Raw genomic sequence first — 22843 nt, 5'->3', positions numbered from 1 at the left:
TACATATGTGGATACCAAAATATGTTTTAATTTCAACAGTTTTCTAGACAAAATGGTGCATTATTTGAAAAAAGTACAAGGGTGCCAATATTTTTGTCCACGACTGTATGTGTTGCACCCTAGGGTCACGCACTACTCATGAAGCAAATTTTTTTACTTTCATTATTCAAAAACATAAAAATACCGTCAAATACCGTAAACATTTAGAAAAATGAGGCCTCACAAGTGGCGCAGGGCTCTAAGGCACTGCATCGCATTGCTAGAGGTGTCGCTACAGATTCGGGTTTGATCCCGGGTGCGACTGGCTTTCGGTTTCAAATCTTCACCGCTGTTTGAACGTGCCTATTCCACCTTCTTTGAGCCTCTTTCTGACAAGAACTTCCACAGGCTTTCATACCGAAGGTTATACGAAGGTGATATAGCCTGCTAGGGGCTATATCACATGCTACCACGCTGAATCTTCCCTGACATCCACTCCATTAAACAACATCCAACTAGCATTAATGGATTTACAAGTTACACTTGCATCTGAAATTAGCATGCCCACTTTCAGTTCAAATTTTGAACTGTAGGGTAGTAATATATACCCATTTCCAGGTCACGTCATGAAAAGTTGCGAGCGCAGTTCGTCATTAGAAACCTCTTTGTTTACCTAGCAGTGGATACAATCGCATGCAACTTCAAATGCAGCTTGTGCAAGTTAACCTCTACAGGATTGGTGGGTCCCCCTCAGGATGATTGAGCTAACGTAGGCTAATGCGATTAGCATGAAGTTGTAAGTAACAAGAACATTTCCCAGGACATAGACATATCTGATATGGACAGAAAGCTTACATTCCTGTTAATCTAACTGCGCTTTCCAATTTACAGTAGCTATTACAGTGAAATAATGCCATGCTATTGTTTGAGGAGAGTGCACAGTTATGAACTTGAAAAGTTTGGTGTCATTACACCAATTAGGCACATTTGGGCAGTCTTGATTTGGAACAGAAATGCAATGGTTCATTGGATCAGTCTAACATTTTGCACATACAGTGCTGCCATTTAGTGGCCAAAATCTAAATTACGCCTGGGCTAGAATAATACATTATGGCCTTTCTCTTGCATCCTGCTAGAGAACCTTCGATGTCGGGACGTGCACGCATCACTCGAAAAGGGCTCTATTGGGAGTATTGTCTGTGTGTCTCACACAAACCCTCTTATGGTCACAAGGCCACTAACTTCACCTCTCCTGAGTATGTCACAATGTTAGACTTGACTGTAACCTAATCCTAAGGATTATCATGGTTTAGTATTATCTAGGGCTGTGATGGTCATGGAATTTTGGATGAGTTATTGGCCAGCCAAATGACTGCAGTCCCCGTAATAACCATTCAAATAGCGCCCCCCCCCAAAAAAAAACAACAAAAAAAAGAATAATAATAATATAAACACTACTGCTCAAAAGTTTGGGGTCACTTAGAAATATCCTTGTTTGTGAAAGAAAAGCACATTTTTTGTCTATTAAAATAACATCAAATTGATCAGCAATACAGTGTAGACATTGTTAATGTTGTAAATGACTATTGTAGCTGGAAACAGCTGATTTTTTATGGAATATCTACATAGCGTACAGAGGCCCATTATCAGCAACCATCACTCCTGTGTTCCAATGGCACGTTGTGTTAGCTAATCCAAGTTTATCATTTTAAAAGGCTAATTGACCACTAGAAAACACTTTTGCTATTATGTTAGCACAACTGAAAACTGTCATCCTGATTAAAGAAGCAATAAAACTGCCCTTCTTTAGACTAGTTGAGTATCTGGAGTATCAGCATTTGTGGGTTCGATTACAGGCTCAAAATGGCCAGAAACAAAGCACTTTCTTCTGAAACTCGTCAGTATATTCTTGTTCTGAGAAATGAAGGCTATTCCATGCGAGAAATTGCCAAGAAACTGAAGATCTCGTACAACGCTGTGTACTATTCCCTTCACAGAACAGAGCAAACTGGCTCTAACCAGAATAGAAAGAGGAGTGGGAGGCCCGGTGCACAACAGGAAAAGTACATTAGAGTGTCTAGTTTGAGAAACAGACGCCTCACAAGTCCTCAACTGGCAGCTTCATTAAATAGTACCTGCAAAACACCAGTCTCAATGCCAACACTGAAGAGGCGACTCCGGGATGCTGGCCTTTTAGGCAGAGTTGCAAAGAAAAAGCCATATCTCAGACTGGCCAATAAAAATAAAAGATTAAGATGGGCAAAAGAACACAGACACTGGACAGAGGAACTCTGCCTACAAGGCCAGCATCCCGGAGTCGCCTCTTCACTGTTGACGTTGAGACTGGTGTTTTGTGGGTACTATTTAATGGGTGTGGCTGAAATAACAGAATCCACTAACTTGAAGGTGTGTCTACATACTTTTGTATACAGTACCAGTCAAAGGTTTAGACACACCTACTCTTTACAGGGTTTTTCTTTCTTTTTACTATTTCCTACATTGTAGAATAATAGTGAAGACATCAAAACTATGAAAAAACACATATGGAATCATGTAGTAACCAAAAAAAAGTGTTAAACAAATCAAAATATATTTTATATTTGAGATTCTTCAAAGTAGCCACCCTTTGCCTTGATGACAGCTTTGCACACTATATATGGAGATTATTTATTTAAGACGCACATTTTCCACTCTCCCCCTCTCCTGACTGCATGTGCTACATAGAAATAGAATAAATAGAACTGGCCATCCTCATTCAAGTCAATGATGGCATAATGGGTGGACTGGCAGCCATTGCAAGTGTACCCATAGGAGCAAAGCAGAAAGTCAAAGTAGGAAGTAAAAGCAGGAAGAGTACCCATCAATATGTGCTGTGATTTTTTTTTTTTAAATGAAACTCAATTAAAAGGTAGACTCAGCGATATGACGGAAATGCAGAAAGCAAACAGCATAGTGGGTCACACAAAAATGAAGACGTTTGTAGTGCAAGGCTCGGCTAAACTTCTCAGCTGTTTTGGTCCTGAACCTACCATGCTCTAACAGCGCAAAGCAAACCCAATGTACATGGCAGATACTGCGTGTGACTGTATGGGAGCAAAGTCTTGCATCTCGCTCATCTCAGTATCTGCGGCGCTGCTCGTGGCAAGGTCATTTTGCTAAGTCTACCTTTAACATTACTTGAAATGACCATTTCTACATTAGCATGGCATGTAGATTGTTTGCTACGAAACCTTGCTTGTTTCAGCAAAGGAGCAACAAAGTTAAATCACGTTAAGAGTCCACGCTACCACAGAAACGGAATCAACCACACCAATGCCAGGCTGTCCCGTCTTCAGTCAGCTGTTCGTTCCACCCCAAAAAAATCTAATGATATATACATTTTTCTTAACATTTTATTATTACGTTATGACCAATATTTTATATTCATGAAGGTCTTAATTCATAACCGTCAGTTACACAGTTATACGGTAATTGTGCCAGCCCTAAATGTATCCAGCTTTAAATTGAAGATTGGATTGATTTTCAAAGTAACATTGTCTCTGGTGAATAGGTATTGCTGTCTGAATAGGACTTATTCATGTGTAACGGTTTGATCTGATATGTGATAGGTGAATAGGTATTGCTGTCTGAATAGGACTTATTAATGTGTAACGGTTTGATCTGATATGTGATAGGTGAATAGGTATTGCTGTCTGAATAGGACTTATTCATGTGTAACGAATGGGTTTGATCTGATATGTGTGTTATTTCGTGTTAAACCCCTGTAACAGGTCGGTCAAACGCCATGTTTGTAAGAATGTTATTGCGAATTAAACATTGTGTGTGTGTGTGTGTGTGTGTGTGTGTGTGTGTGTGTGTGTGTGTGTGTGTGTGTGTGTGTGTGTGTGTGTGTGTGTGTGTGTTTATACGCATGTGTGTTGTGTGTGAGCAGGTGCTTTGGTTTTGGGATGACTGGTGTGTACATGCATATGCGCAGTTAAAAAAAAAAAAAATGACTAGGCAACAAATTCTTATTTACAATGACGGCCTACACCGGCCAAATCCAGATGCCGCTGGGCCAATTGTTCGCCGCCCTATGGGACTCCCAATCACGGCCGGATGTGATACAGCCTGGATTCGAACCAGGGACTGTAGTGACACATCTAGCACTGAGATGCAGTGCCTTAGACCACTGCGCTACTCGGGAGCAATCTCCAATAGGGTGATGCATAGTTGCCAAGAGGTGGACATGACCTAAACCTGTGTGAAGACGAAAGGAGACTAGGAAGCCCTACCAGGTGACAACTTGTTCACTTCCCATAATGACTATTCCAAACATCTGGAGAATTATATCACGCAAATTGACTGCCCAGATAGGCTAATTCTTTCCCAGACAAGCTGAGTATTTACACGGCTCTAGTGCAGACATAAGGAAATGCAGGAAATGCATATGATAGATGCATATCAATCGTGATCTTCATATCTTCTCTAATAAATAATTTGCCACTTATCGCAATGCCACTGTAACAAGATAAACCTTACTAAAACATACCCAGTATGTTTTTGTTCTATTGCCTACCCGTTCACAAACAGCTACAGTATTACAAGTCGAAGTTTACATACTATGATAACAGCATTGGTAATGCTGTTTACAACACTGCATTACCTTAACCGGTCTGGTTTGAGGCCTTATTAAACATGTCATGTCAGAATATTGTTTTAAACTGTATCATACTGCAGATGTACTGTATAAACAATAACTACAGCAAAAACAAACAGTGCTCTAGTTACAAGACTAGACCACAGGCGTATTGTAAGAAACTATAGGAAAATGGCTATCATTTTAATGCGGATTGTGGATACAATCAGAGATATAGGATATATGAAAGTTACAACTCTGTTACAATATTGTTACGTTGTAACAGCACCAACACTGAACTGGAAGGTTCTTCTCTGTTCTGACAGATTCTTGAACACGTGTTGCTTTGACAAAATGAAATATTGCGATAATTTATATCTCCAAACCCATATCAATGATCGTGGCAGGTATTTTCAAGACAACATATGCAGCAAATTAAGCAATATATGCGCCCCGTTACATTAGCAGGGTTGCTACAAGTTTCCGCTCAAATGAACAGAATGTCATCTACAATTGATTAATGTAAAAAAAAAAAATGACAAAAAAGGCATAGCACCGGTATGTTGCTCTACATATCTGAATGAGGCTTCGTTATTATACTCGTGAATAGTCTATTAATCTATAGCCTACCGTAGGTCGTTTATGTCCGTCAGACGTGCAAGGCCGCGTTTTGTTAACACCGAATTAACACCAATAAAAACTTCGGTGAGAAAAACAGCAAGCCTTGAAAGAGATATAAGTAGCTATTATGATGAACACTATTCAAAACATGGGGTTTTTTAATGTATCAATTCATCTCTTAATGTTTTGCAACCTCAATGCAAAACAAAGGCCGACATCAAACCGTATCGTATAGGGTGTACCCAAAGCAGGGAATAAAAGCAAGAAAATACCAAGGTTCAGCTCGCTTAGAACACGTTATTACCTGAAACGGGATTTTTATGGGACTGTCCACGTCGTTCCGATCAGTGTCACAATAGTCCGTTTTCAAATGGCAAACATGGTCTCGGTTGTGAAAGAAAATGTCAAGATAGCGGTATTAATTTTAAGAGAATTTAACTGATTTAAAGAGCCAGGGACTCGCGCAACTCGGTCAGGATTTGACAGAATGTTCACCAACCAATCTAATCACCACACCCATGAGGAAACTGGGAACATGGCAACAGCGCGCCGAGGGGTGCACTCACAGAGATGTACCTTATTTTCATCTGACCTATTCCTAAAACATGTTCAAACCTATTCATAAGACAATGTTTACATTTATTTCAGTGAGTTTGCTCTACTTACTTAAGTGTCCGTTTTTCTTGTACAAGAATGAGCAAATCAATCGTGTCGCAATAGCTTTGTTTTTACCCACAGGAAATGGTATTGTCTGTCAGGTCCCTTAATAAAAGGAAAGAACAAGAGTACAGGAAACAAATAGTTACGATGATGTGCGTAAAAAAAAGCTATTACAGAGGTCTGGATACATTTGATATTGTTTTAGAATGTTGAAGGAGCTTTAACCTGCCGACTGCATGTAATTATTACTTCATCATGTTGTATCGGTTACAGCTGAGCCACACAGTGGAAGGGAAGTGTGCAGTAAGAGGGGCGACTGAGTTCTTTACTATCACGAAATTCCAACATACTTCAGTGTTTACTTAAAACGTCAATCAGCAGTTGAAACAATATCAAAGCCGGTCCCCGCCCCTGTTAAGGTAAAACGCTGGGGTATGAGGTTGGAGAGATGTAACCACTCTCAAATTAATAACAGAGCTATGGATGTGAGGACTGAGCATCCATGATATCAAAATTATAAGTTTAACCATGTTTTGAAGCTATGTAGTGTTTGTTTACATTTACTTTGTTTACAAACGTTGGAGTAAAATAAGTTGATATTTTTGGTTCTGATGTGGTATGACAGTTGAATTAAGCTTATAAAATGTTATTGGTTACACATATTTAGCAGATGTTATTGCGGGTGTAGCGAAATGCTTGTGTTCCTATCTCCAACAGTGCAGTAATATCTAACAATTCACATCAATACACACAAATCTAAAAGTAAAAGAATGGAATTAAAATATATATAAATATTAGATCGGAGTGGCATTGACTAAAATACAGTAGAATAAAATACAGTATATACATATGACATGAGTAAACATTATTAAAGTGACTGGTGTTCCATTATTAAAGAGGCCAGTGATTCCAAGTCTATGTACAGTTGAAGTTGGAAGTTTACATAGGTTGGAGTTATTAAAACTCATTTTTCAACCATTTCACAAATGTCTCATTAACAACCTATACATTTTAGTCATTTAGCAGACGCTCTTATCCAGAGTGACTTATAGCAGTGAATGCATACATTTCATTTCATACTGCCCCCCCGTGGGAATTGAACCCACAACCCTGGTGTTGCAAACACCATGCTCTACCAACTGAGCCACTGGCAAGTCGGTTAAAACATCTACTTTGTGCATGACACAAGTCATTTTTCCAACAATTGTTTACAGACAGATTATTTCACTTATAATTCACTGTATCACAATTCCAGTGGGTCAGAAGTTTACATACACTAAGTTGACTGCGCCTTTAAACAGCTTGGAACATTCCACAAAATGATGTCATGGCTTTAGAAGCTTCTGACATCATTTGAGTCAATGGGAGGTGTACCTGTGGATGTATTTCAAGGCCTACCTTCGAACTCAGTGCCTCTTTGCTTGACATCATGGGAAAATCAAAATAAATCAGCCAAGACCCCAGAAAACGAATTGTAGACCTCCACAAGTCTGGTTCATCCTTGGGAGCAATTTCCAAATGCCTGAAGGTACCACATTCATCTGTACAAAAAATAGTACACAAGTATAAACGCCATGGGACCATGCAGCCGTCATACCGCTCAGGAAGGAGATGCGTTCTGTCTCCTAGAGATGAACGTACTTTGGTGCAAAAGTGCAAATCAATCCCAGAACAATAGCAAAGGACCTTGTGAAGATGCTGGAGGAAACAGGTACAAAATTATCTATATCCATAGTAAAACGAGTCCTAAATCGACATAACCTGAAAGGCCGCTCAGCAAGGAAGAAGCCACTGTTCCAAAACCGCCATTAAAAGCCAGACTACGGTTTGCAACTGCACATGGGGACAAAGATTGTAATTTTTGGAGAAATGTCCTCTGGTCTGATGAAACAAAAATAGAACTGTTTGGCCATAATGACCATCATTATGTTTGGAGGAAAAAGGGGGAGGCTTGCAAGCCGAAGAACACAATCCCAACCGTGAAGCACGGGGGTGGCAGCATCATGTTGTGGGGGTGCTTTGCTGCAGGAGGGACTGGTGCACTTCACAAAATAGATGGCATCATGAGGTAGGAAAACAATGACCCCAAGCATACTTCTAAAGTTATAGCAAAAAGGCTTAAGAACAACAAAGTCAAGGTATTGGAGTGGCCATCACACAGCCCTGACCTCATCCTATAAAACATTTGTGGACAGAACTGGAAAAGTGTGTGCGAGCAAGGAGGCCTACAAACCTGACTCAGTTACACCAGCTCTGTCAGGAGGAATGGGACAAAATTCACCCAACATATTGTGGGAAGCTTGTGGAAGGCTACCCAAAACGTTTGACCCAGGTTAAACAATTTAAAGGCAATGCTACCAAATACTAATTGAGTGTATATAAACTTCTGACCCACTGGGAATGTGATGAAAAAAATAAAAGCTGAAATCAGTAATTCTCTCTACTATTATTCTGCCATTTCACATTCTTAAAATAAAGTGGTGATCCTAACTGACCTAAGACAGGGAATTGTTACTAGGATTAAATGTCAGGAATTGTGAAAAACTGAGTTTAAATGTATTTGGCTAAGGTGTACAGTGAGGGAAAAAAGTATTTGATCCCCTGTTGATTTTGTATGTTTGCCCACTGACAAAGAAATTATCAGTCTATAATTTTAATGGTAGGTTTATTTGAACAGTGAGAGACAGAATAACAACCAAAAAGTCCAGAAAAACGCATGTCAAAATGTTTTGACATTTTAGCAGATGCTCTTATCCAGAGTGACTTACAGTACTGAATGCATACATTTCATTATTTTTTATTTTTTTGTACTGGCCCCCCGTGGAAATCGAACTCACAACCCTGGCATTGCACACACCATGCTGGCGTTGCAAACACCATGCTCTACCAACTGAGCCACAGGTAAGACTGAAGTGATTTGCATTTTAATGAGGGAAATAAGTATTTGACCCCTCTGCAAAACATGACTTAGTACTTGGTGGCAAAACCCTTGTTGGCAATCACAGAGGTCAGATATTTCTTGTAGTTGGCCACCAGGTTTGCACACATCTCAGGAGGGATTTTGTCCCACTCCTCTTTGCAGATCTTCTCCAAGTCATTAAGGTTTCGAGGCTGACGTTTGGCAACTCGAACCTTCAGCTCCCTCCACAGATTTTCTATGGGATTAAGGTCTGGAGACTGGCTAGGCCTCTTCAGGACCTTAATGTGCTTCTTCTTGAGCCACTCCTTTGCTGCCTTGCCATGTGTTTTGGGTCATTGTCATGCTAGAATACCCATCCACGACCCATTTTCAATGCCCTGGCTGAGGGAAGGAGGTTCTCACCCAAGATTTGACGGTACATGGCCCCGTCCATCGTCCCTTTGATGAGGTGAAGTTGTCCTGTCCTCTTAGCAGAAAAACACCCCCAATGCATTATGTTTCCACCTCCATGTTTGACGGTGGGGATGGTGTTCTTGGGGTCATAGGCAGCATTCCTCCTCCTCCAAACACGGCGAGTTGAGTTGATGCCAAAGAGCTCCATTTTGGTCTCATCTGACCACAACACTTTCACCCAGTTGTCCTCTGAATCATTCAGATGTTTATTGGCAAACTTCAGACGGGCATGTATATGTGCTTTCTTGAGCAGGGGGACCTTGCGGGCGCTGCAGGATTTCAGTCCTTCACGGCGTAGTGTGTTACCAATTGTTTTCTTGGTGACTATGGTCCCAGCTGCCTTGAGATCATTGACAAGATCCTCCCGTGTACTTCTGGGCTGATTCTTCACCGTTCTCATGATCATTGCAACTCCACAAGGTGAGATCTTGCATAGAGCCCCAGGCCGAGGGAGATTGACAGTTCTTTTGTGTTTCTTCCATTTGCGAATAATCGCACCAACTGTTGTCACCTTCTCGCCAAGCTGCTTGGCGATGGTCTTGTAGCCCAGTCCATCCTTGTGTAGGTCTACAATCTTGTCCCTGACATTCTTGGAGAGCTCTTTGGTCTTGGCCATGGTGGAGAGTTTGGAATCTGATTGATTGATTGCTTCTGTGGACAGGTGTCTTTTATACAGGTAACAAGCTGAGATTAGGAGCTCTCCCTTTAAGAGTGTGCTCCTAATCTCAGCTCGTTACCTGTATAAAAGATTCCTGGGAGCCAGAAATCTTTCTGATTGAGAGGGGGTCAAATACTTATTTCCCTCATTAAAATGCAAATCAATTTATAACATTTTTGACATGCTTTTTCCTGGATTTTTGTTGTTGTTATTCTGTCTCTCACTGTTCAAATAAACCTACCATTAAAATTATAGACTGATCATTTCTTTGTCAGTGGGCAAACGTACAAAATCAGCAGGGGATCAAATACTTTTTTCCCTCACTGTATGCAAACTTCCGACTTCAACTGTATATAGGGCTGTAGCCTCTAAGGTGCAGGGTCGGGTGGAAGTCGGCTAGTGATGGCTATTTAACAGTCTGATGGCCTTGAGATAGAAGCTGTTCTTCAGTCGCTCCGTCACAGCTTTGATGCACCTGTACTGACCTCGCCTTCTGGATGATAGCTGGTTTAACAGGCCGTGGGTGGTTGATGTCCTTGTTGATCTTTTTGGCCTTCCTGTGACATCGGGTGCTGTAGGTGTCCTAGAGAGCAGGTAGTTTGCCCCTGGTGATGCGTTGGGCAGTCTGCACCATCCTCTGGAGATCCCTGCGGTTGTGGGCGGTGCAGTTGCCGTACCAGGCGGTGATGCAGCCCGACAGGATGCTGTCAATTGTGCATCTGTAAAGATTTGTGAGGGTTTTAGGCGCCAAGCCAAATTTCTTCAGCCTCCTGAGGTTGAAGAGGCACTGTTGCCTTCTTCACCACACTGTCTATGTGGGTGGACCTTTTCAGATCGTCAGTGATGTGTACGCTGAGGAACTTGAAGCTTTCCACCTTCTCCACTGCGGTCGCGTCAATGTGGATAGGGGCGTGGTCCCTCTGCTGTTTCCTGAAGTCCACGATCAGCTCCTTTGTTTTGTTGACGTTGAGTGAGAGGTTATTTTCCTGGTACCACTCTCCCAGGGCCCTCACCACCTCCATGTAGTCTGTCTCGTCATTGTTGGTAATCAGGCCTACTACTCTTGTGTCGTCTACAAAGTTAATGATTGAGTTGGAGGCGTGATTGAGTTATGAGGCATTTCTAAGTTATATTCTTCAAGAATCAATGGGTAGCCTACATATAATTAATTTATAAGTCCAAAAATGGATGTAGCAACTGCAGATTGCCTATTTAATGTTTATTATTATACATTTTTTGAAGAATTTAGGAATTCAGTGTGATTAGTCCTACACAATTTTGCAATTGATATGCAAAACATACACTCTTAGAACTGGTGGAACAAGGAACCCTGGAGATCTTCAAGGAACCCCTGGAGTTCCTCGAGTAAACATTGCTAGTCAATGGTTCATATTTACACCTTTGGTCAGTTGTCGGGGTTCTTGGAGGAACCTTTAATGTTTCAATGTAGAAAAGGGTTCCTGGAGGAATCCTGGACTGGAGGTGTGGCTTAGTAGAGGCGTGGCTTTCATATAGATATTTTAGGCCACACTTGGGCCTAAACGACATCCCTGTTAATCTCTTATGTTGTATTGTAATCAAATGGCAAAGATAATTCACCCAAATTACAAAATTGTAAATGGGTTTCCTTATCCTGTAAGCAGTTTATGGACAAATTATGACAGCAATTCATGCTTCGGGTTTAGTTTCTCTGGCAGTAAGCAAACGTAGCAGGCTTAGAAAGGAGTTCCAACATCTGTTTTTAAGGGGAAATTGACATTAGGTTGAAAATTCTGTATCCCTGAAAACTGGATGTTGACGTTTTCGTCTGACTCCGCTTAGGCACACTTTCCACATTCTAATGTTTCAACATCTGTGGCGCAAATCCCATTGTAGTCATGGGAACAATATTAGCATTTTTCAGTTATCCAAATCTTCCAAAAGTATACAAAATTGATTGTGAAGCTCAACAAAGTCACTTCTATATGTTTGGAATGTGAACATTGTGATGACAATACAACATAACAGATGAACAGGAATGACATTTATGCCCACGGGTGGCCTAAAAAGATCTAAATCAATGCCACGCCCCTACTAAGCCACACCTCCAGTCCAGGGTTCCTCCATGAACCCTTTGAAACGTTAAAGGTTCCTCCAAGAACCTCTCAACTAACCGAAGGTTCAAATAGGAACCATTGACTAGCAATGGTTCCTTGAGGATCTCCAGGGTTCCTAGAGTCACCACTAATTCTAAGACTGTATGATATTGTTGCGACCTTAACCCAACACCTAATGTTTTTTTTAGCATTTGTGGCACAAATCCCATTCAAGTCATGGGACCGATATAATTTTTTTTTTGCGTTATTATGTCCAAATCATCCAAAAGTAACTCAAATTGATTGTGATGCGCGAAAAATGCTTATATCAGTCCCATGACTTGAATGGGGATTTGTGCCACAAATGCATTTGGAAACAGTGCCAGGGAAACTAAACCAAAGCATAGATTGCTGTCATACCTTGTCCGTAGACTGCTTACAGGGTAAGGAAACTAAAATGTCATTTTGGAATTTGGGTGAACTATCCCTTTAACACATAACCTAGCGACCTCATCAAGGGGTTCGTAACTCTTGGTGTAACAGTTAAAGTGTTGGTTTGACAGTCGCTGAACTCGGGTTTGAGTCCCGGTCCAGGCTACATCTCGAATTAGCTACAATATGATTCCTCATGTTTACGTATTATTAATGACAGCACCAGGGAAAGGTGTGTCTGGTCTCGTTCCAGTGTATAGGGAGTAAATAGTAGAACATGATTTCTCTCCATTAGAACGCAATTAATTTTTTATGGGGCCAATGAAAGAGAGCAGTGAGACAGGCTTTTCCTCGTCTCTGCGAACGCTATAATCAATTAAGGGGAGATAAAATTTACACAGTCCTTGTCTTCCTCTTAGAATGGCATGGGGTCAGATTAAGTCTAATTGAATTCACACAGCAGTAGATTACCCCAGCCAATCTCCTAAATGCATTATGAGGATTAGGATTAAAATGACAGCTAATAAAGAACCCTGTGTTGTTGATTCAAGGATGTAGGCCTATGATGCAGGGTAATAGTATGTTATACTGGAAAATTGCTTTGATGTATCAGCTTTTAGACTGGTTTTGGACCAGTGCTAAACCAACAATTGTTTCTGGTTTGATATGCTGTGAAGGCCATTAAAATAAAGCAAAAAGACTTTGAATGCAACCAAACAATTTTGTCAATTCATGTCTGAAATCATGCAACGTTGAACTGTTCCGAGGTCTGAACATTACCGCAACAAGACTGAACAAAGTGTATTCCAGTGTCACGGCTGTCAAAAGGAGAGGACCAAGGTGCAGAGTGTGTGTAGTTCCACATTTTATTTACTCTGTGAAACTATGCAATACATCAAATAACTGAATAGGCAAAACAACAAACCGTGACGCAGAGAAGAAACAAACACTACTCAAAAATAATCACCCATAGAACCCAGGAAGAAAAAAACCTACTTAAGTATGATCTCCAATTAGAGACAACGAGGACCAGCTGCTTCTAATTGGAGATCATCCCAAACAAACCAACATAGAAATACAAAAACTAGAACCTAAGAACATAGAAATAGAACACATAGAATAAACTCCCCCTGTCACGCCCTGACCTACTCTACCATAGAAAATAACAGCTTACCATGGTCAGGACGTGACATCCAGTCAAATGTTGGCAGTACTCTCACAGTTTCATAACAATGTGAATTATTCCTGTATTAGCTGGTATCTCTGTAGTTTCTTGGAAAAAGAGAGAGCTTAGTCACGTCCCCAGTAACACAATACAGGCCAAATTTAGTCATGTCACTGTTTCGTTTGGACCCTTTTATCTGGGTGTATGGCTAAACGCAACCTTGTCCTATATTCTGGCCTGCCCTAATTTTGCCATATCTAAGCGTTGTAGAGACAAACCTCCAAAGACCTGGCTCATAAGCTGCAAAATATTACATTGACGACAACACAATAATGTTAATAACTCTGCAGTCAATAATATATTAATCTAATACCAAATTCATATGAATCTATGAAAACTCAAACCAGATGTATCCCTCTAATAATGGCAGGCCACTGCATTATACATTTGATTTAATACCAACAATCAAGTCAGTAAACTACAGGTGTAGGATCTTAATTTGATCACTCTTTTGTTGCTGAGAATGATCCTGCGCCGCAGGAAATGCAGATGAGCTTTACAATTTACTTAAAAGTTCACTGAAAACCCACACTAACACTTTTTGTGTACCCTACTTTTGTCCAGCTACAGTGCATTTGGAAAGCTCTTGACTTTTTCCATATTTTGTTATGTTACTGCCTTATACTAAATTAGATTTTTTTTTTAAGTATGTCCTCATCAATCTACATGCAGTACCCCATAATGACAAAGTGAATACAGTTTTTTAGATTTTTTGGCAAATGTATTAAAAACAAAAAACAGAAATACCTTATTTACATAAGTATTCAGACCCTTTGCTATGAGACTCGAAATTGAGCTCAGGTGTATCCTGTTTCCATTGATCATCCTTGAGATGTTTCTACAACTTGACTGGAGTCCACCTGTGGTAAATTCAATTGATTGGAGATGATTTGGAAAGGCACACACCTGTCTATATAAGGTCCCACCGTTGACAGTGCATGTCAGAGAAAAAAAACAAGCCATGAGGTCTAAGGAAATGTCCATAGAGCCCCGAGACAGGATTGTGTCGAGGCACAGATCCGGGGAAGGGTACCAAAAAATGTCTGCAACATTGAAGGTCCCCAAGAACACAGTGGCCTCCATCATTCTTAAATGGATGAAGTTTGTAACCACCAAGATTCTTCCTAGAGCTGGTCGTCCGGCCAAACTGAGCAATCGGGGGAGAAGGGCCTTGGTCAGGGAGGTGACCAAGAACCTGATCATTCTGACAACTCCAGAGTTCCTTTGTTGAGATGGGAGAACCTTCCAGGACAACCATCTCTGCAGCACTCCACCAATCAGTCCTTCATGGTAGAGTGGCCAGATGGAAGTCACTCCTCAGTAAAAGGCACATGACAGCCCACTTGGAGTTTGCCAAAGGACTGAGACCATGAAAAACAAGATTCTCTGGTCTGATGAAACCAATATTGAACTCTTTGGCCTGAATGCCAAGCGTCACGTCTGGAAGAAACCTGGCACCATCCCTACGGTGAAGCATGGTGGTGGCAGCATCATGCTTTGGGGATGTATTTCAGCGGATCAAGGGAAAGATGAACGGAGCAAAGTACAGAGAGATCCTTGATGAAACCCTGCTAAAGAGCACTCAGACCTGAACCCGATCGAACATCTCTGGAGATACCTGAGAATAGCTGTGCAGCGACACTCCCCATCCAACCTGACAGAGCTTGAGAGAATCTGCAGAGAAGAATGGGTGAAACTCCCCAAACACAGGTGTGCCATGCTTGTAGCATCATACCCAAGAAGACCCGAGGCTGTAATCGCTGCCAACGGTGCTTCAACGAAGTACTGAGTAAAGGGTCCGAATACTTATGTAAAATGTGATATTTCAGTGTTTTTATTTATGATAATTTAGCAAAAATGTCTAAAAACGTGCTTTCGTTTCGTCATTATGGGGTTATTGTGTGTTGATTGATGAGGGGAGGAAAAAACAATTTAATCCATTTTAGAATAAGGTCGTAACGTAACAAAATGTGGGAAAGTGGAAGGGGTCTGAATACTTTCCGAATGCACTGTAACAGCCTAACCACCTATCAAGCAACATTATGGACTAAAACATAAAAATCCTGTTGCTGCAGGATTATTTTGCTACGATAATAATGGTAAAAAGAAGATCTGACATCTGTATCAAGTCAGTAAACTGAAATGCCTCCCAGGGGATGTAATTATCTCATGCTTGGTAGTTGCTTCATCCAACAGATGTGAAAGGGTGAAATAGCAATGGCATTTAACATCTTAGATCACATCAAACCCCCAACCGTCTCATGGGTATCATCCACCCACTATTAAAGGAGTTTATTAGCCAACTGAAATCACAGTCAAGATGTCCAGCAAGCAGCACATCATTCTCCAATCAGGTCCCTTGGTTGATTGCTTGGCAACCAAAAGGAGAAGGAGGGAGCGAATTGACACTGTAAAAATAGAACATCAATAACTTGGTGTCTTGACAAAAAGATGCAGCAGAAGCTATAAATAGTCTCAGAGCTCTGAACCAGGTACCCTGCCTGTACAGTATATCTCTATTGTCTTTCAGCCATGATTGACAGATACAGTAACACTTCATAAACATAAACTGGGGAATTCGGCTTGCTGAAATACTGTATCTGATAAAGATGATGCATTGATATCCTTAATTAAAAAAGTTAATTTTGCTTGCTAGAGTCATTGACATATGATAAAAACTGTAGTGTAGGTAAAAGTAGCCAAGGCCTACTTTAATAAAATAAATACAATATACAATAATAACACACACGCTATTGCTAATTAAGGCCAGGCTTCACAGGCTGAAATTACATTTTTGCATCTACCTATCTGTAATGGGTTTCGTCGGAAGGAGTGGACCAAAACGCAGCGTGGTAAGTGTTCATGATTTATTTATCACCGAAACACTCAAACAAAGAAACGAAAAGCGCACAGTTCTGTCAGGTACAGACTGCAAAATAGAAAACAACTACCCACAAACACAGGTGGGAAAAGGCTGCCTAAGTATGATTCCCAATCAGAGACAACGATAGACAGCTGCCTCTGATTGGGAACCCTACTCAGCCAACACAAAGAAATAGATAACATAGAATGCCCACCCCACATCACACCCTGACCTAACCAAAATGAGAAATACAACGGCTCTCTAAGGTCAGGGCGTGACACTATCCATTTTGAGGTTTGTTTGTGTTTTGGTCCATTAGTATTTTCAAAAAGTAAACATAAACATTTCAAAAACTTGATGGAAATGTATATTTTCTTTAGTTCATCATACTACTGTCATTAACATTTTAATTTTATTCACTTTAAAGTGGACTTACATCAATAATTTCGAATTGCATTTAAAGTACATGTCTAATATTTTACAGATAGAAATATGAAAGAAGTATTTATCCACAATCTGCTCTGGACAAGTTAGCGTCTTAACAAAATGAAACCGAAATATTTAGGCGGACTTCATCCAGTGTCCCAATTTTTTGGGAGGCATAATATGCAAATTTGTGAATATTTAATGAGATATCGCCTCAGTTGCATATTTTAATAAAATATTTCCTATTTTTCTATTTGTGCCTACGTTCAACTGGTTTACAGTGCATTCGGAAAGTATTCAGACCCCTTTCACTTTTTCAACATTTTATTACGTTACAGCCTTGTTCTAAAATTGATTTAATTGCTTTTTCCCCCTCATCAATCTACACACAATACCCCATAATGACAAAGCAAAAACAGGTTTTTAGACATTTTTGCAAATGTATTACAAATAAAAAACACTGAAATATCACATCTACATAAGTATTTAGACCTTTTACTCAGTACTTTGTTGAATCCCCTTTGGCAGTGATTACAGCCTCGAGTCTTCTTGGGTATGTCGCTACAAGCTTGGCCCACCTGTATTTGGGGAATTTCTCCCATTCTTCTCTGCAGATCCTCTCAAGCTCTGTCAGGTTGGATGGGGAGTGTTGCTGCACAGCTATTTTCAGGTCTCTCCAGAGATGTTCGATCGGGTTCAAGTCCGGGCTCTGGCTGGGCCACTCAAGGACATTCAGAGACTTGTCCCGAAGCCACTCCTGCGTTGTCTTGGATCTGTGCTTAGGGTCGTTGTCCTGTTGGAAGGTGAACCTCCGCCCCAGGTTTTCATCAAGGATCTCTGTACTTTGCACCGTTCATCTTTCCCTCGATCCTGACTGGTCCCTGTCACCGAAAAACATCTGCCACCATCATGCTTCACCGTAGGGATGGTGCCAGGTTTCCTACAGACGTGAGGCTTGGCATTCAGGCCAAAGAGTTCAATCTTGGTTTCAACAGACCAGAGAATCTTGTTTCTCATGGTCTGAGAGTCCTTTAGATGCCTTTTGGCAAACTCCAAGCGGCTGTCATGTGCCTTTTACCGAGGAGTGGCTTCCGTCTGAGCACTCTACCATAAAGGCCTAATTGGTAGAGTGCTGCAGAGATGGTTGTCCTTCTGGAAGGTTCTCCCATCTCCTCAGAGGAACTCTGGAACTCTGTCAGAGTGACCATCGGGTTCTTGGTCACCTCCCTGACCAAGGCCCTTCTCCCCCGATTGCTCAGTTTGGCCGGGCAGCCAACTCTAGGAAGAGTTTTGGTGGTTCCAAACTTTTTCCATTTAAGAATGATGGAGGCCACTGTGTTTTGGGGGACCTTCAATGCTGCAGACATTTTTTGCTACCCTTACCCAGATCTGTGCCTCGACACAATCCTGTGTCGGAGCTCTACGGACAATTCCTTCAACCTCATGGCTTGGTTTTTGCTCCAACATGCTCTGTCAACTGTGGGATCTTATATAGACAGGTGTGTGCCTTTCCAAATCATCTCCAATCAATTGAATTTACCACAGGTGGACTCCAATCAAGTTGTAGAAACATCCCAAGGATGATCAATGGAAACAGGATGCACCTGAGCTCAATTTTGAGTCTCATAGCAAAGGGTCTGAATACTTATGTAAATAAGGTATTTCTGTTTTTTATATTTAATACATTTGCAAAAAAAAAAAGGTAAACCTGTTTTCACTTTGTCATTATGGAGTATTGTGTGTAGATTGCTGAGGAAAAAATAATAATTGAATCAATTTTAGAATAAGGCTATAACGTAACAAAATGTGGATAAAGTGAAGGGATCAGAATACTTTCTGAACGCACTGTAAGTTGATTGTGATATGATTACGGGGAGAAATTACCCCATTAGGATGTGGTGTCTGGCCTTAATCGCCTGCAACAAGCAATAATACCAGATCACATAATCTCATGTTGAACTACATTACTACCACTTTAAGGTGCATAATACCCTTGGAGGACTGCTCCAAAACAGCCATTAACACAATATGTAGCTAGGTGCCAGAGGACAGCTGGTGGGAAGAGCTATAGAAGTATGGGCTCATTGTAATGACTGGAATGGAATAAATAGAACGGTATAAACACATCAAACATATGGAAACCACGTTTTGCCTCGGTTCCATTTATTCCATTCCAGACATTACAATGAGCATGTCCTCCTATCCCACCAGCCTCCTCTGCTAGGTGCCCAAGTTAGGATGAGATAAGAAGCACTAATGAGATATCATGTTAGGATGAGATGAGAAGCACTAACGAGATATCATGTTAGGATGAGATGAGAAGCACCAACGAGACATCAAGTTAGGATGAGATGAGAAGCACTAACGAGATATCATGTTAGGATGAGATGAGAAGCACTAACGAGATATCATGTTAGGATGAGATGAGAAGCACTAACGAGATATCATGTTAGGATGAGATGAGAAGCACTAACGAGATATCAAGTTAGGATGAGATGAGAAGCACTAACGAGATATCATGTTAGGATGAGATGAGAAGCACTAACGAGATATCATGTTAGGATGAGATGAGAAGCACTAACGAGATATCATGTTAGGATGAGATGAGAAGCACTAACGAGATATCATGTTAGGATGAGATGAGAAGCACTAATGAGATATCAAGTTAGGATGAGATGAGAAGCACTAACGAGATATCATGTTAGGATGAGATGAGAAGCACTAACGAGATATCAAGTTAGGATGAGATGAGAAGCACTAACGAGATATCATGTTAGGATGAGATGAGAAGCACTAACGAGATATCATGTTAGGATGAGATGAGAAGCACTAACGAGATATCATGTTAGGATGAGATGAGAAGCACTAACGAGATATCATGTTAGGATGAGATGAGAAGCACTAATGAGATATCATGCCAGAACAGCTTTTGATATGCTATTTTTATGTGCATTCCCATGTTTTTTCTCTTCATGCCCTGATGTACTTCAATGGCCTATATGTATTATGACCACTGTATCAAAGGCAATTAAAACATGTACAAAGAGTAAACCCTGTCTTGTCCACCAGACATATCTCCCGGGGAGGATGGATGTTGCCCGGGCAACCCTCATAAATGGCAAATGACGTCAAGTAGGTAGGTGAAATACCAGGGAGAGCCAGAGCTTCTATGCATAATGGTTCATTAAAAAGAAAGAAAGAAAGAAAAAAAAAGGCCCTCTTGAAGAGCGCTGAAGTGACTTAAAATATGCCCTCTGTGGAGGAGAATAGATGTTGATACGCCCAGCGTTCCACATGCTTTCACCGCCCTGGCGTGGCCTCACCCATTTGGAACAACTATTCAGCAACCATCTCACCATCTGGTGAACTGTAAAATAAATGCTTTATAATTTATATCATTTGACATCCATGGTTTTGAGATGGCTGGTCTGGGTTTGTATGTGCTCATTGCTGATCTATACACTGGTCTTTTTTTTCATATGAACCTGCTCTGTTAGCTGTATTTCTACATGGGAATGTATAAAATGATATTGTGTGTGTATACTGTGTATACTCACTGAAACTCAGTCTATGTAACTGCAAATACAATAAGATAGATCAACCTTGTTCCCTATCCCAAACCTGATAAACCCTCTAACCCATTTCAGAGGGACACACTGCTGTTTTCCAAAAACAAATCATCAATCGCAATATCTTGAAAATGTTATAGAGTGTAACTACTATGTTCCCATGGAAGGTTCTGGTCTTATCTCTGTGCTATTGTTGGCCCATAAGAGACACAGTGGCAGCTGGCTGAAGTGTCCTTGTCATTTCTGTGATAATGCCTCTCGTGCAGTGTCGAAATCACACACTCAAGAATCGTGACAAAGATAGTGATAGTGCAACTCAGTATACAGATGGAACGGGCCAAGTAACCACCAGATGTGGTCTACATTGGGCCAAGTATTCACCAGATGTGGTCTACATTGGGCCAAGTAACCACCAGATGTAGTCTACAATGGGCCAAGTAACCACCAGATGTACTCTACAATGGGCCAAGTAATCACTACATGTAGTCTACAATGGGCGAAGTAACCACCAGATGTGGTCTACATTGGGCCAAGTATTCACCAGATGTGGTCTACATTGGGCCAAGTAACCACCAGATGTAGTCTACAATGGGCCAAGTAACCACCAGATGTACTCTACAATGGGCCAAGTAATCACTACATGTAGTCTACAATGGGCGAAGTAACCACCAGATGTGGTCTACATTGGGCCAAGTAATCACCAGATGTGGTCTATATTGGGCCAAGTAATCACCAGATGTAGTCTACAATGGGCCAAGTAATCACCAGATGTAGTCTACAATGGGCCAAGTAACTACCAGATGTTGTCTACAATGGGCCAAGTAATCACCAGATGTGGTCTACATTGGGCCAAGTAATCACCAGATTTGGGCTACATTGGGCCAAGTAATCACCAGATGTAGTCTACAATGGGCCAAGTAATCACCAGATGTGGTCTACATTGGGCCAAGTAACCACCAGATGTAGTCTAATATGCCTCAGGATAAACACAGGCACATTCTCTGGAAAGTTGCTTTGGTGCCCTACTTGAAATGGTTCCAATGTTTGTGGAAGAACCTATGAGCAGAGAGCAGTGTTTCCATATACAGTAGTCAACACACCATGTTTAAGGAGAAGTAGCCGCTTAAACGGCATGAGTATTTTGCTTTGTTTTTAAGGAGGAAGCTGAAGAGACTGTTAGAAGAAGTGAGAAAAGGCGTGTAGCACAAGGGGGTTCCCAGTTAGACTTGCTCAAATCAGGGATGCAATAAAATAAAAAAAACAGGACATGAGCTGACCTGCTGTACTTTTCCTATGACATATCCTGAGTCACTTAAATGCCCTGAGTCACTGAAATATCCTGAAATGTTCAGCTCTCACGGAAATGTTCAATTCTCACTGAAATGTTCAACTTTCTCTGAAATGTTCAACTTTCTCTGAAATGTTCAATTGTCTCTGAAATGTTCAACTCTCACTGAAATGTTCAAACTCTTTTTGAGAAATTAGGAAAAGGTCAGTTTCCAGAATTGACAGTAACTGTTCTGGGTTCTATTGACAGTCAAGATTTTTTTTTTAAATATTTCCACTTGGCCGCCCTCTCTAGTCATCAAATAATAATACAAAAAGGACTGCGCATCTCTTCACAGTCGAAACCCTGTGATACCCGATTACTAATTTATTAGTAGGCATAAGCCCGCAATTAATTTGATTTGACATTTTGGTGCACACCAGGCTCAAGACACACGATAAGACCAAGGCATTACCTCAGACTTTGATACCACACACACACACACACACACACACACACACACACACACACACGCAAATACACAAATAAATACACACACATACGCACAAAAAAGCACACACACACACACACATCCCACCCCACCACACCTTGCTTGAAGCAACACACACATCTGATCTGTCTGGCTTACCTACTACACACATTTTTCAAGCCATAAATCCACACAACAAAAAACAGGATTGACAGTAAAATGCATTCAGCTTTTACCTTTTTTTTCTCAGTGTAGATAAATGGGAGAGGAAGTAGACGTTTTCCACATATGTCCTTAAGTGCATGAACTGTAAGCAGACGGACGGCGTGAGGTTTTAGTTCTTCCTCTACACTCAGTGACTAAATATTGCAAGGAAGAGCAGTTAATGTAGACAGCTGATACATGAGGCAGAGGGCTGGGTGTGTGTGTGTGGTTGGAGTGGTGGAGGGGGACCTGAGGAAAAGAGAAAGTGGGGGGAGAAGTACTTCTTTTTTTAAAGGGACAGAACTTTATTTCTGAGAGGTAGACAGCTTGACAATGGCAGTCATTAAAATACTATGCAATTTATATGATGCAACTGTCAGAGC

General features: G+C 41.0%; 1 protein-coding gene across 4 annotated transcripts in view; it reads right to left on the bottom strand.

The window, feature by feature from the left end:
* LOC115151527 (guanine nucleotide-binding protein subunit beta-4) overlaps nucleotides 1–22678 on the bottom strand; it is a 42253-nt gene extending 19575 nt beyond the window's left edge. For 2 of the 4 annotated variants that reach the window (XM_029695536.1, XM_029695537.1), the window contains exon 1: nucleotides 22493–22678. The gene's annotated coding sequence lies outside the window, so the exon portion shown is untranslated. Of the gene's footprint in view, nucleotides 1–5522; nucleotides 5729–22492 lie in introns of those variants that run through there. The other 2 variants (XM_029695533.1, XM_029695534.1) reach the window with 1 other exon arrangement.
* Between the last annotated feature and the right edge of the window lie 165 nt (nucleotides 22679–22843).

Source organism: Salmo trutta, chromosome 17 (assembly GCF_901001165.1).
Source record: "Salmo trutta chromosome 17, fSalTru1.1, whole genome shotgun sequence".
NCBI classification, from domain to species: Eukaryota; Metazoa; Chordata; class Actinopteri; order Salmoniformes; family Salmonidae; genus Salmo; species Salmo trutta.
Note: the sequence above shows the minus strand (reverse complement) of the source record. Positions and strands in the feature narration are given on the sequence as shown.